The sequence below is a fragment of the Lactuca saligna genome, chromosome 1 (assembly GCF_052625555.1).
Source record: "Lactuca saligna cultivar CGN05327 chromosome 1, ASM5262555v1, whole genome shotgun sequence".
Lineage (NCBI taxonomy): Eukaryota > Viridiplantae > Streptophyta > Magnoliopsida > Asterales > Asteraceae > Lactuca > Lactuca saligna.
In genome coordinates, this window is record NC_136417.1 from 57,701,142 (window position 1) to 57,716,507 (window position 15,366).

The following is a 15,366-nucleotide window of genomic DNA, read 5'->3' on the forward strand; positions in this document are numbered from 1 at the left end:
TGCTCGAAATCCTCCCTCCACCGATCCTCAATTGGAAAAGGTGGATGTCGTTATCCACACCTAACTTTACATGACACTTTCTCAAAATATTGTCAAGAATAACATAAAAAAATGTTTCCACTCGTCAAGTTTGTCTCAAAGTCGAGAAGCTTTTCTGTGACAATAAAGACTCCAGAATCAGGTAACTTGATAGTAAAATCCGTACAATCTCCATAGACGATCTCTCGGTTCAAGCGTATTGCACTAAAATATAGAATATTGTGGATCTTCTCGAGAACTTGGATATAAACTCTAGAATATCCATTAAACATCTTGTGATTTACACCATTCACAATCACTCTTCTCGGTTCAACAACATTGCCACCATGATTCATCATCACTATCCGTTCCCAACATTTTCGGAATATCTGTCTATGCTAGCCTTAAATCAGAACCACTTCAATCAAATTTGCATTCTATTGGTACCATCTCATCCCAAAAACTCTTCTTCTCCTACTACTCTTTATGCTGGTAGAAATAATAAATTTTGTCATGGAGACCGCCAGAACAATAGCCGCCAGCCACCTAAGGACCGCCGATAGCAGTCGCATCAAGGAAGTCAATAACAACAACAACCGTGGATTTTAGTCTCATTATCGAGACATTATTCTTCTGCCCAACTGTTTGGCTGGGTCTTCATACCATCGCCAGTGCATGTACGCGAGTCCAACAGGTCCACTTCAAACTCTTGGGCCAATCGCGTAGCAACCCGACAACAAAATGGAATATAAGGCCCATCTCCTGCATTTGCTCCTCAAGTACATGTGATAGTCTCCACTTCACCCAATTTCATAGGACAACAACCTTCAACTTTTCTATCTCCTTGGGATTGGTTTCGGCAATATCAAACAACTACCCTCCAACAAATGTTTTCATCTATGTTTCGTTACGAACCGGGTCAATATGAATAGATTATGTATACGGCAGCAACTGACCACCTTCAATCAAATGAAGGTATACTCGAAATTCTTAGTCATGATCATAATTCTCGTTCGAAGTTTAGTTTGTAATGGATCCCGTATGTTTACATATTGTAAGGTTATTATCTTTCTCAATGAATTATATGGATATATTGTAAGGTTATTATCTTTCATATCTTCTCATGTTCTTCTAATAACAAACCTACTAATAAAACTATCGTATTCATTTGTAAATAAAGTAGAAATATCCCATTGCTAAAAGTTGTTATAAACTCTCATAAGTTTAAAAAAAGTATGTTTCAATAATGTTCTTGTATTCTGTTAATTAAAAAAGAGTAATTACAAAGAGTTATTGTCTTATTTCATTTGTTCAATATGCTAACAAGAAATCAGAGTGGTGTAGTGGAAGTGTGGTGGGCCCATAATGCATAGGTCCCAGGATCAAAACCTGGCTTTGACATAGATGTTAGAGATGCTTCCAAATTACACTATTGATTTTGATATTTGCACTTGCACTTTGGTTTTCGTACAACTTTAATTTTTATTTCCAGTTTATTCTAGGTTTCTTTTTCACCGTTTCTTTTTCACCCTATACAATTAACGTCAAGCTCTAATTAACAACAAAAACTTAGAAAATATGTTGTTTTTGATGAAAATATGATAATATTTTCCCTTTAAGTTAGATAATTTTATAAAAAGTTCTTACCTTTCAAAGTGATTTTTAATAACTATAAACTAGAATAAATAAGAATGTCATTTTGCTACATTTTCAATTAGGTATTCGATATTTAGAGAACTCTAAGAAAGACGTAAGGTTTTATAATATCAGTTTTTTATAATAATGATTACATCTATTCGTAATTTGTTTATATAATGTTGAGGAAGCTTTCAACCATAATGTAATTTGTAATTTTTTAATCAATTTCCCTAATAGTTTTTTTATTTACACTTGCACTTCCAACAAATTTAATCTTTACTTTTATTTGCAGTTTATTCTAGGCTTCCTCTTCACCCTATGCATGGATTTGTTTTGCTATTTTAAAAACTTTTTATTCCATAATAAGTAACACAGTTGGTTCAGTTAGATAATTTTATCAAAAAATTCATTACTTTTCGAAGTGATTTTTGAAAACTCTAAACCAGAATAAATAAGAACATGATTTTGCTACATTTTCAATTAAGTAATCGATATTCTAAGAAAGATACTATACTTTTTAAAATCAATTGTTTATAATAATAATGATTAGATCTGTTTGTAATTTGTTAATATAATGTTGAGGAAGCTTTCAAACATAAACATGAATGAAGAACGGAAGAAGGGTTGTTCAAGCTGGAAAACAAATCTCAAACTACTTCACCACAAGGGAATAATGTTGATGATACGGAGATGCAATTGCAAAGAGAAAGGAGAGAGCTGAACAAGTTCATGGAAAACTCACAGATAAGGAAAGTAGTCGAGATCCTATAAAGAAGGTGTTATATCAAGAAAAATGAGTTAACAAGCTAGAAGCACAGGAAACTCGAGTGAATCTAGTTGCTTACCGAGGTTCTAACATATGAAGAAGCGGATAATAACACATTAGATAGATGAATATTTATCATTTGTGATACAGAGAAGAGGAAGAAAAGAGGTTGGGTTAATGAGTTGTGTTTTAAAAATTGGATGCAATTCCTTGGAATCTGAAAAACCAAAATAACTAAGAACGTATGTTTTAAAATTAAAATCTATGTAGGGGAAATTATACTTTTCATTATACGTGTAGTACCATTAGAGGTTAATCAGAAGCTCTCTATGTGGGATCCAACTATGTTTTTAACAATAAAGATCTCGTGTATGGATAATTACATGAGAGTAAAAAGGAAATTAATTAATATTAATAACACTTGTTTTATTAGTCCCTCTGGAATACATTCAATGAGGCTCTTCGTGACCACAGTGGGAGGCCAATATTAACGTACAAACCATCTCGGTCCTGACGGTAATGACATGGAGCCATGACCGTAGCCTCTAATGCTGTCGACCACAATCCACCATGGTCAAATGGGTCTCTTGTATTATCTCTTTATTCTTTGTTAAGAATGACAATCCACAATGAACACAATCATCTTGGTGAGCATACCAACTTTGCTATGGAAGGACGATGGTGGTCGGGTGGAAGGCGATGATGGTGTGTATATTGGAAAGCCTTATTAACATATATGCATCAAAAGTCTACAAAAAAATGTAAGAAGATAAATGATTTCTTTTTAGAACGAGATCTATGTATTTAAAGCTAGCAAGAAGATAGAAAATTACAAAGAATCAATAACCATTGGACAACCACAATTCCCAAAATATTTTACAATTTTTACGCCTATTAAAAATCCAAAAATAAGAATGAGAAAATATGTCATAAAAAATATTACACGTTATTTACATCCCTTATTTTTCAAAACCGAAAAAAAACTTTTCTTTATGCTTTCAAAACCATGTTATTTTTTATTACGTAAAAATCGCAGTATAACAAAACATTTTGCGGAAACTGTCTCATTTTATTAAAAATATATTGAGTAAACATGTTTCAAAATATAAAAACCCTAAGGACTTCATAATCAATACACAACATATGTTACAACGTAAGGAACTAACAATCGAGAACACTACTGCATGTTGTCTCTTAATCACTCGGCATCATAATCGAGTTCAGCAACTTTAATCTTGATACAATGGTGCGTATAGTTTGAGTGGGTTAGGGTTAGGAAAACTTGGTGAGACACATAGGATTTTAAATCCCACAATATTATTATGATAATAGCCCATAATAAATAAACGTGCAATAGCAACTGTTACCAATAATATATCACTTAACGTAGATATCCATAAGATAGTATATCCCATCTCGTCAATTTTCACACACTGATCCTATACCATTGATCCTTAAGATCTAACCTCATGGATCCATGTGACTAACGCGTCGATTTTTCTGCTTCAGGGATTCCTTGGCAGTAGAAGTTAATAAGGAAACCATGAGGGGGATAGAGTGTTAGTATATATATATATATATATATATATATATATATATATATATATATATATATATATATATATATATATATATATATATATATATATGTTATGGTAGTTGTATTTATGTCTTATATGTTTATGTTTATATTGGCAACCCATCTTATACCTTCTAGAATAGGCCCAATCGTGTAATCTGTGTATGTTTTATTAATTAGCAATCTAGGATGAATATTATTCAATATGGCATCAGAGAATAATATCGAATCTTCCCAAAAATTCCCTCCTCAAATTTCTCCGTTTCCTTTTACAGTTCATGTACTTCCTCTCGGCAGCTTTACTGTTGATCCTAAACCTAATATTCTTCACCATTTCTTTTAATCTACTCAACAATGTCAGGTACCACCCCATCCCTCCATAAAGCCTTTGCGGTTACTAACATAAAAGCTCACATACCCATCATCCTCGATTTGGGAACTTATATTTAGAGAGCTCTAAGAAAGATAATAGCTTTTGATGCTCCCAATCATCCCTCCACCGATCCTCAATGGAAAAAGGTGGATGTCGTCATCCGGACCTGGCTTTACATGACACATTCTCAAAACGTTGTCAACAATATCATCAAAACAAATGTTTCCACTCCTCAACTTTGGCTCAAAGTCCAGACGCTTTTCTTTGACAATAATGACTCAAGAATCATGCAATTTGATAGTGAAATCCGTACAATCTCCATAGGCGATCTCTCGGTTCAAGCCTATTGCATTAAAATATAGAATATTGTGGAGCTTCTCGAGAACATGGAAATAAACTCTAGAATATGCAGTAGGCATCTTAAGATTTACACCATTAATAGTCTCTCTTCTCGGTATGAAAACATTGCCACCATCATTCGTCATCACAATCCGTCATGGAGACTGCGGAACAATATCCGCCAGCAACCTAAGGACCGCCAACAGCAGTCGCGTCAAGGAATCCAACAAAAACAGAAACCGTGGACTTTAGGCTCACTTTCGAGACATTTCCCTTCTACCATCGCCGGTGCATGTATGTCAGTCCAACAGATCCACTTCAAACTCTTGGGCCAATCGTGTAGCAGGCCGACCACATAATGGAATGTTAGGCCCATTTCTTTCATTTTCTCCTCAAGTACATGTGATAGCCTCCTTTTCTCCCAATTTCATTGGGCAACAAACTTCAACTTTTGTATCTCCTTGGGATTGGTTTAGGAAACATCAAACAACTACCCTCCCACAAATGATTTCATCTATGTTTCGTTACGAACGGGATCAAAATGATTAAATTAAGGATACGGGAACAACCGACCACCTTCATGCAAATGAAGGCATACTCGAAATCCTTAGTCATAATCATAATTCTCGTTTGGAGTTTAGTTTCTAACGGATCCCATATGTTTACATACTGTAGAGTTATTATCTTTCTCGATGAATTATATGGATATCAAATGAAATTAAGTTGGTGATATATATTTTTTGTCAATCAACGGAATTTAATTCAAGATTTATGTAAGAAAGTGGGTTTTCCTTGTTGACACAATAGTCTATATATCTTCTCATGTTTTTATAATAACAAACCTACTAATAGAACTACCGTATTCTTTTGTAAATAAAGATGAAATATCCTATTGCTAAAAGTTGTTATAAACATTGTTAACTTTAAAAAAAGTATGCGTTAATGTTCGTGTAATTTGTTAACAAAAAAAGAGTAATTACAAAAAGTTATCGACTTATTTCATTTGTTCAATATATTAACAAGAAATCAGATTGGCGCAACGGAAGTGTGGTGGGCCCATAACCTAAAGATCCTAGGATAGAAACCTGCCTCTAATACATATGTTAGAGATGCTTCCAAATTGCACTATTGATTTTTTTTTATTTGCACTTGCACTTTTGTTTTTGTAGAACTTTAATTTTTATTTCAAGTTTATTCTAGGTTTCCTCTTCACCCTATACAATTAACCGCTTTATCAAGCTCTAATTAACAACAAAAACATAGAAAATACGTTGTTTTAATGAAAATATGATAAAATTTTTCCTTTAAGTTAGATAATTTTATAAAAAACACTTACTTTCCGAAGTTATTTTTAATAAGTATAAACTAGAATAAATAAGAACGTGATCTTGCTACATTTTCAATTTGGTAATCGATATTTGGAGAGCTCTAAGAAAGATACTATCTTTTGATGCTCCCAATCCTCCCTCCACCGATTCTGAATGGAAAAAGGTGGTCGACATCTGGACGTGGCTTTAGATGATACATTCTCAAAATGTTGTCAACAATATCATCAAAACAAATGTTTCCACTCGTCAACTTTGGCTCAAAGTCCAGAAGCTTTTCTTTGACAATAAACAGTAAAGACTCATGCAATTTGATAGTGAAATCCGTACAATCTCCATAGGCGATCTCTCGGTTGTAGCCTATTGCATTAAAATATAGAATATTGTGGAGCTTCTCGAGAACATGGAAATAAACTCTAGAGTATCCAGTAAGCATCTCGTGATTTACACCATTAACAATCTCTATTCTCAGTTCGACAACATTGCCACCATGATTCGTCATCACAATCCGTTCCCAACATTTTCTGAAACTTTGTCCATGCTAGCCTTGAAACAAAGCCACTTCAATCAAATTTGCATTCCATCGGTACCATCACATACGATAAACTCGTCTTCTCCTACTATTCTTTATGTTGGTAGAAATAATAATTTGTCTCGTGGAGACCAACGGAACAATAGCCGCCAGCCACCTAAGAACCGCCGACAACAGTCGCATCAAGGAAACCAACGACAACAACAACCGTGGACTTTAGTCTCATTGTCAATACATTCTTCTTCTGCCCAGCCGTTTGGCTGGGTCTTCATACTACCGCCAGTGCATGTACGGGAGTCTAACAGGTCCACTTGAAACTCTTGGGCCAATCGTGTAGCAGCCCGACAACAAAATGGAATATTAGGCCCATCTCCTTCATTTGCTCCTAAGCACATTCGATAGCCTCATTCTTCACCCAATTTCATAGGACAACAACCTTCAACTTTTCTATGTCCTTGGGATTGGTTTTGGCAACATCAAACAACTACCCTCCCACAAATGTTTTCATCTATGTTTCGTTACGAACCGGGTCAAAATGAATAGATTATGGATACGGTAGCAACCGACCATCTTCATGAAAATGAAGGTATACTCGAAATACTTAGTCATAATCATAATTCTCGTTTGGAGTTTAGTTTGTAACCGATCCCATATGTTTACATATTGTAAAGTTATTATCTGTCTCGATGCATTCCATAGATATCATTTGAAATTGAGTTGGTGAAACTTTTTTGTCAATCAATGGAAATTTATTCAAGATTTTTGTAAGAACGTGGGTTTTCCTTGTTAAAACAATAGTTTATATATCTTCTCATGTATTTATAATAACAAACCTACTAATAAAACTACCGTATTCTTTTGTAAATAAAGTGTTGGATTAGTGTCTAAGTCCATAACTATTTTGGTATGTACTTGACCCGATGGTGCATGGTCTTGTTGGGTTGCCTTCACCAAAGCAACTTGATAGGATGAATTATGGAGAGAAAGGATTAAATATGATTTATTAATATATTATGGGAATAATATATTAAAGGAGAAATCATATTGTTTAATTAATATTAGTCAATAATTAATTGGTAATTAGTTTTGTGACTAAAAGAGATTAATTAAACCTAAGGGACTGGAATTGTAATTATAAGATAATTATAATTTGGGCCATGGATTGCCTTATATTAAAGGATGGACGAATTCTAATGGGAAACCCATAAGGAAATCGTCCATGGGCTTAATTAAAGGAGTCTATGGGTTGCTTAGGGCTTAAGCATCCAAATTAGGGTTTCCTTGTTAGATAACCCTAATAGCCCAACTATATAAAGACCCCTTAAGGATCAAAAACGTGGCTAAGCTTCTTGTAAGGGTTTACACACATTTTTGGCAGCCTCCAACCTCTCTCCTCTTCATCCTCTTGCTTATGGTGTTTGTGAACCATTAGAGGAGTGACACTTGTGACTCTAAGCTTCCAAAGTCAATTCAAGGAGGAATTGGGATTGTTATTGCTACATAACAATCAAGGTATGATCTTAAACCTAATTACATATTAATATGATTACTTGTATGCTAGAATTAGGGTTTATAGCCTTGGATTCAAAGCATGTACAATAGAGAAACCTAGATCCAAGCATTAGGGTTTGTATGAGCACATAGGATGTCTTATGACCAAAACCCATCAGTGGTATCAGAGCCTAGCTTGGTTTCAATTGTATTGATGCATTGTATAACTAGAAAATTCGATTTTTTGGATTCTGGAGGCTGGACTCGCCGAGTCCATGCAGACTCGACGAGTCTATGCCTGACTCGACGAGTCAACTCGTCAGATTATGCTTATCTCGGGATTTCTTGCTGTTTTTGCATTAGGATAGTTACCTTATCATATTAGATCAATATAAATCCGATTTTATGATATATATGACTATATTCTTGATCTAATTAAAGATAATTATCAATTAATAAGATAATTGTTTCTTTATAAGATAATTGATTAATTATTTTGAGTAAATTGATAAATTGTTTTGCAAGAAATCATTAAATAAATCAAATATGGATAATTATTTGATTAAATGTTAATTTAAAATTATTTGTTATTTGATCCTTGTTGTTATGAAAGGTTTCATATTTTCCCCTTTAGGTTTTATAGTTTAAATTTGAACCCAAAAGTTTTGAAGTTTTGAAATTTAAATACTTAAAACCCTAATGTTTTGAAAAAAGTTTCAAAACTTGCCCTCAAGTTTTGGAATTTAAAAGTTGATTAAAAGTTTAATTAGGAATGTTAAATTCTAAAACTCTAGTAATGTTTTGAAAAGTTCAATTCACACCCTTATGGTTTTATTAATTAATTAAGGTGTATAATTAAAAGAATTTTGATAAATCCATAAAAGTTAGTGAATCGTCATTCACTTACCCTCATGGTGGAAATTAGTGAATCGTCATTCACTTACCTTCAAATATTCTGCAATTAGGGTTACGGCATCCCTCTCCCGAGTTGTAGAATATTGTGTTGGGTCCTAGCCTTGGAATTTCATTTGGGTGATTTACCAAGGACTCAATCAATCAACTAACTTGAATTCGTTTTTCTCCCGTTTTGTAGATGTCAAAGTTCGACAACTATGGTCTTCCCAAATCCCATGGAACAAGCATTCCACATGAAGATGATATTCCACGATTCAATCGAGGAACAAGAAATCATGCTTCACTTCCTCCTCCTCCTCCTCTAATTACTCTCCCTAACCCACAAGATTGTAAAATTGAAAGGTTCAATATCACTCAAGCCCTTTTGGCAAGTAAACATAAAGAAGGAAAGTCGGTGTGTGCACACGTCTTAGGGATGAAGTCACACATTGATAGGTTAAGAATGATGGGATCCATTGTAGGTGAAGAGATGGCTGTTGATTGGGTTCTTCAATCACTTTCTAACTCGTATAGTGAGTTCGTAAGAGAGTGCTATATGATGAACCACGACGTGACCCTTATGGATCTCACCTATATGCTTATTGTTGCTGAATCAGCAATGGTTTGGCGCAATAGAAAAGCAAAGTTGATTGGTGAATCTTCCTTCAAGACCTCTATGGATATAGACAATGGCAATGAAAGACATGCAATGATCGAAAAGTTTGATCATAAGAGAAAGGCGATGTCTGAAGTAGTTCCATGTGTTGTTCCAAAAGATTCAATTTGCTTTTATTGCCAAGAGAAGGGGCATTGGAGACGAAGTTGCCCTATTTACCTAAGAGATCTAAGAGATGGGAGAGTCAAAAGTATGACTACGCTTCAGGTAAAATCCACTATCTAACTCCGTTAAGTTCCTATTCATTGATTCTTAATACATGATGTGATAAGATTGCATTTGAATGTTTTGCAGGATCGGTGAAAAGAAAGGAAGCTTGATAAGAGAGCAAGATGAATCTAATCACAAGAGATGGATCTCAATCGCATGGACTTGAAGATTGGATTTTGAGCTTAGATAGTTATGATAGAGTTGTTAGAAATTTTCCTTTTACATAGTTTTCAATAGATTTTGCATTGTAAGGACAAATGTTTTTCCGCTGCTTTTATAAATAAAATAAATTTTGTTTGACTTATTTATTTATTTGTTTACTTCCTTGCAATGAAATCGTTATGAAAATTGATGTTTGCATATTTCTACAACGAATGGATATGATTCTTAGTTATGTTATTTATGGGACTGTCGAGAATTTACCAAATAGGGAGAGTTTCTCATCACCCAAGTTTCAATTGGACCGAAACTTGGAATCATGCAACTTGGTTGCACGATGAATGAGAAATTTCATATTTTGGAAATTAGACTAATTCATTGACAAAGTGTCAAGTGAAGGACTAGGAGATCGAGTACACAAAGTTGTGTGTTGATCAAGTTCACCATAAGAGTAACAAATATATTCGTCATGATTTACTCAAGGTTTGGTAAATATGATTATACTTACAAGATTAAGTGTAATTCTGAATTGATTAAAGGGTTTAGATCAATAGTAGAACGAATAACAAGAATCAAGTAGGCAGAGAGATAAAAGTTTCTCCATTCTAAGAAATAGGGAGAGTACCTTTTATGCTTTATGATAGGTCTTAATGATTAAGAACCATATCTCAATTGATCCTCTAAGTGAGTCTTGGTACAATCGTATGTCCAAGAAGAGGAATCAAAGATTGAAGAAATGGTCAAATCAAAAAGTCAATCATACTTCGTTCCAAAACAAGTCTTAAAGTCAAGATTGTGACATTGAGTGAATAGTATTAAGAAGGTTTATAACATTCATCAATTGTGGAAAGTTGTGATGTCTTGGATAAGACAAAGACCAACTAATACCAAAATTATGAAGTGTTTTGTTTTAATAAAAGCTACACTAACTCTTGAATATTTGTTTGTCAAGAAATGTTTTGATAAGAGAATCGTATATGTCAAGGAGTCAGTGGGAGTCTTAATAGTCTTGAAAAGTTTCAAGAACAAATCAAATAAACCTTATCGATCATCACTAGCACACGAGTTGAGGTTTACAACCTATCGTGAAGACATTATTTTGTTTCTATGCCAATCCAATCGAGTTAATTATGCATGTGAGTCCTATGAGTTCTCATAAAAGGCAAGGACCTTGATCAACGGAAAGTACATTGATAGGGAAAGGTGAGATGCTTAACTACTTGGAAAACGTGGTGGGCAGCTGTGCTACCATAAGGCAAGAAATTAAGATTAAGAAAGTTCGATCCATATGAGTTTGAGTTTGTCGTAAACTTGGGTTTTAACAAATTCACATGGATAGGAACACATACACCGTTTAAATCTAAGTGTCATAAGATTTCCTCCTTCATGAAAATGATTGTGAGGAAATGCTTTCACTAAGAAAGATTTTAAGAAGATAGTGATTGTAAAATTGCATTCTCGAATTTGATCATGGTTACGGTATCCCTCTCCATGATTTGAATTGTGAGGTTTGGCAATAAGTCTTAATTGTTTAGACACACATATGAACTATCGAAGGCAAAGGTGTATAAGTTCAAGAAGCCTTGATAAAAGATTATCAAAGCACGAAGTATTAGAAACATGAACTTAAGAAATTCAATAAGTATTGTTTTTCTGAAAGTTAAGATGTTTATGATTACATGTCGAAGCTAGTGGGAGCATAAGTGTTATGTTTTATAATAATCATCATGATAGTGGGAGCATAAATGTTATGATTGTATGATTATTAAGGCACGTATTGCATAGTTGGCAATATTAATTATAGAAAACAAGAGTCATACTTTGCAAAGTTGTAAGAGTTGAAAGGTTGTTTTGCTATAATTAAGAGAGAGAATATTATGCTTCATTTCAAATCTAAAGGATTAGGTTGAGAAATGTTAATAAACTTAGTCAAGGGTACATAGTGTGTTCTTAAAATTTCGATTATGATTACGGCATACCTCTTCACAATTCGAATTTTGAGAACATAGCAAATAAAACATTGTGCATCGTGTCCCATACGCTATGGGTATAGGATCGATTGCAAATGCTTTAATGTTTGACCATTCTAAAATTTTCCAAATGTCTAGCGCATTTAGAGGGAAAAGGGACTAGAATTGGTTTTTACTAAAATAATTAAACAACTATCAAAGGACAATCCAAAGTTCGACGAGGATTGGTCGCTTATGAGTAGTTGGAAGTATAGTATTGGAAGATATGGAAATGTTCTCATATTGGATGGACCATATCGACATTATTAGGAATAGATAAGATTCTATTAAAAATAAGTTGTCATATGGGAAATATGGAAATGTATCTATATTGGGAATTGAATATTGAAAATCTATGACTGGATTAGAAACTTTTATGCAAAAGGATGTTCAAAGGAATCTACTTTAAGAGAGAGACATCATATCTAAGGAATTGTCTTGTAACAATCTCCGATAGAGGACTTTGTAATATCATTGGCAATAGTCTTTGAGACTTTGGTGCAGTGACATTACAAAAGGATCGTTGCATAAATTGTTAGAATCTAGTATATTCTATAAGTAACAAGAATTTGATATTCTTACACTTAAGAAAATGGATTTGGAGTTGTAAAATGAGAATGATTGGAAATGTGTTCAATTTGTCTATTTCACAAAAGTAAGAACCATAGGTAAACATTGTGTGCATGCTAGGAGCATGGGACAAGTGTAATAATTCAAGTAAAAAGTTGATTACCCGAAACGACAAATAATGAGTAATCGATATGGTGATAAATAAAACGTGTTTTGTTTATACTCAAAGGTTTGAGGCCATATGGGATTAGTATTATTCTTGTGTTTCACTTTGCATGTTTTGACTTCCAGAATAATTGAGTTTATTAAAAATAATCGAATTATTCAAACGGGCCACAGTCGTTCATATGTTGGAAGTAGATATGAATGAAGATTGTCGTGAATTGGTGTGTGGATTGTCTAAAAGAGTATTAGACATAAGCAAATGTTTGCTGCAACGTTCATGAATGCTTATGAATATGATTTGAGCATTGGATTAAACCCACGCTCACTTGGATCACTATCTCGAGTGATTAGTGAGACGATAACATCTTATATTCTTGAAACCGAGATGTGTGAGTTGTATCTTGCTAATAGGTTGCACATTAATAATATGTAAACGCACTAGTAACTTGGTGTTATCAAACATATTGTTGTGTGTGATCTGGTTAGTGAGTGCAAGCAAGCATTGTATCAAAGTTTATCCGTTCCTTTTATCCAAGGTAGGATAAAAGCGATATCTTTGGGCCCCTCGATGGTTTAGTGATGACAAACGTAAATGCTCGGCCGGGCTAGGGCTAATTTGATTTGTTCAGTTAGTCTGTCGTCATAAATCAGAAATCAAGAAGTAGTACAAAGAGAACGATTAGAAATCGTATCTCAGACGATATCTAGAATGGAGGAATATATGGTCCCTTATCTAAGGACACGCGTATCTGATAGGATCAGAGTTGACAGCGGTTTTGGAAAGCTACGATTGCAGATCGAGATCTGATGTCATACGCATAATAGTTGTTAGACTTATCCAAGTGGGAGACTGTTGGATTAGTGTCTAAGTCCATAACTATTTTGGTATGTACTTGACCCGATGGTGCATGGTCTTTTTAGGTTGCCTTCACCAAAGCAACTTGATAGGATGAATTATGGAGAGAAAGGATTAAATATGATTTATTAATATATTATGGGAATAATATATTAAAGGAGAAATCATATTGTTTAATTGATATTAGTCAATAATTAATTGGTAATTAGTTTTGTGACTAAAAGAGATTAATTAAACTTAAGGGACTGGAATTGTAATTATAAGATAATTATAATTTGGGCCATGGATTGCCTTATATTAAAGGATGGACGAATTCTAATGGGAAACCCATAAGGAAATCGTCCATGGGCTTAATTAAAGGAGTCTATGGGTTGCTTAGGGCTTAAGCATCCAAATTAGGGTTTCCTTGTTAGATAACCCTAATAGCCCAACTATATAAAGACCCCTTAAGGCTCAAAAACGTGGCTAAGCTTCTTGTAAGGGTTTACACACGTTTTTGGCAGCCTCCAACCTCTCTCCTCTTCATCCTCTTGCTTATGGTGTTTATGAACCATTAGAGGAGTGATACTTGTGACTCTAAGCTTCCAAAGTCAATTCAAGGAGGAATTGGGATTGTTATTGCTACATAACAATCAAGGTATGATCTTAAACCTAATTACATATTAATATGATTACTTGTATGCTAGAATTAGGGTTTATAGCCTTGGATTCAAAGCATGTACAATAGAGAAACCTAGATCCAAGCATTAGGGGTTGTATGAGCACATAGGATGTCTTATGACCAAAACCCATCATAAAGATGAAATATCGCATTGTGAAAAGTTGTTATAAACCTCGATAACTTTAAAAAAAAGTATGTGTTAATGTACGTGTATATCGTTAATTAAAAAAGAGTAATTACAAAAATTTATTGTCTTATTTCATTTTTTCAATATGTTAACAAGAAATCAGAGTGGCGTAACGGAAGCGTGGTGGGCCCATAACCCACAGGTCCCAGGATTGAAACCTAGCCCTGATACAAATGTTAGAAACGCTTCCAAAATGCAGTATTGATATTTTTATTTGCACTTTCACTTTTGGTTTTTGTACAACTTTAATTTTTATTTCTCATTTATTATTGGTTTCTACTTCACCCTATACAATTAACCGCTTTATCAAGTTATAATTAACATCAAAAGCATACAAAATACGTTGTTTTTTGAAAATATGATAATAATTTCCCTTTAAGTTAGGTAATTTTATAAAAAAGTACTTACTTTCCAAATGATTTTTAATAAGTATAAACTAGAATAAATAAGAACGTGATTTTGCTACATTTTCAATTTGGTAATCGATTTTTAGAGAGCTCTAAGAAAGATACTATCTTTTGATGCTCCCAATCCTCCTGCCACCGATTCTCAATGGAAAAAGGTGGATGTCGTCGTCCGGACATGGCTTTACATGACACTTTCTCAAAACATTGTCAACAATATCATCAAAACAAATGTTTCCACTCGTCAACTTTGGCTCAAAGTCCAGAAGCTTTTCTTTGACAATAAACAGTAAAGAATCATGCAATTTGATAGTGAAATCCGTACAATCTCCATAGGCGATCTCTCGGTTCTAGCCTATTGCATTAAAGTATAGAATATTGTGGAGATTCTCGAGAACATGGAAATAAACTCTAGAGTATCTAGTAAGCATCTCGTGATTTACACCATTAACAATCTTTCTTCTCAGTTCGACAACATTGCCACCAAGATTCGTCATCACAATCCGTTCCCAAC